This window comes from Sinocyclocheilus anshuiensis, unplaced genomic scaffold, assembly GCF_001515605.1.
Source record: "Sinocyclocheilus anshuiensis isolate Anshui unplaced genomic scaffold, SAMN03320099.WGS_v1.1 scaffold1094, whole genome shotgun sequence".
Lineage (NCBI taxonomy): Eukaryota > Metazoa > Chordata > Actinopteri > Cypriniformes > Cyprinidae > Sinocyclocheilus > Sinocyclocheilus anshuiensis.
Window position 1 is genome coordinate 1324965 of NW_015536578.1, and position 670 is coordinate 1325634.

Genomic DNA, 670 nt, shown 5'->3' on the forward strand with positions numbered 1-670 from the left:
ACACAACATTTACCAGAGAGCTTCTCACTTTTTTAACACCCTGAATGTTGATAAACTATATATATATATATCTCGTTTTTGTTTTTAGTTGGCATCCAAGCAAAAGAGAATGACTCCCTGTCACAATTAGTGTAATTAAAGTAAAAAATTGTCAACCTTTTCTTGTGCTTTTTTTTTTTTCGTATTTGGCAGATGCTGTGATGACCAACTTCCCGGCAGCAACAGAGTTGGACTTGAGGAATGAGGAACTTTAAGTTCACTGTTGGTTGTTTTATTTGTTAAAAGTAAACCAACAAAAGGGTTCATCTTTTTTTTATGTTGTCATTTTTCTGTAATGTTTTAATGTTAAGTGTGATAACATGCTCTTGATCTGTATTAAATTTTTTTTCTTTTAAATATCTTAAGTTATTTAAAATATTTCATTTTTTCATTTTTATATTTTTATTATCTTAAGTTGTTAAAAACTCCAGATTTTTTTTATCATAATATTTATATTTAAGTATATTGTATTTATACAATTTTATTTTATCAATTCTTTTGTATTTTTATCATTTTGTATTGTCTTAAGTTGTCAAAAATGTAATTTTTCTTAATAAAAGCTGTATATTTAATTTGTTTGGATGGATTGCCATTTTGTTGTCTATTAGATATATATGTAGGCTTTCATTAG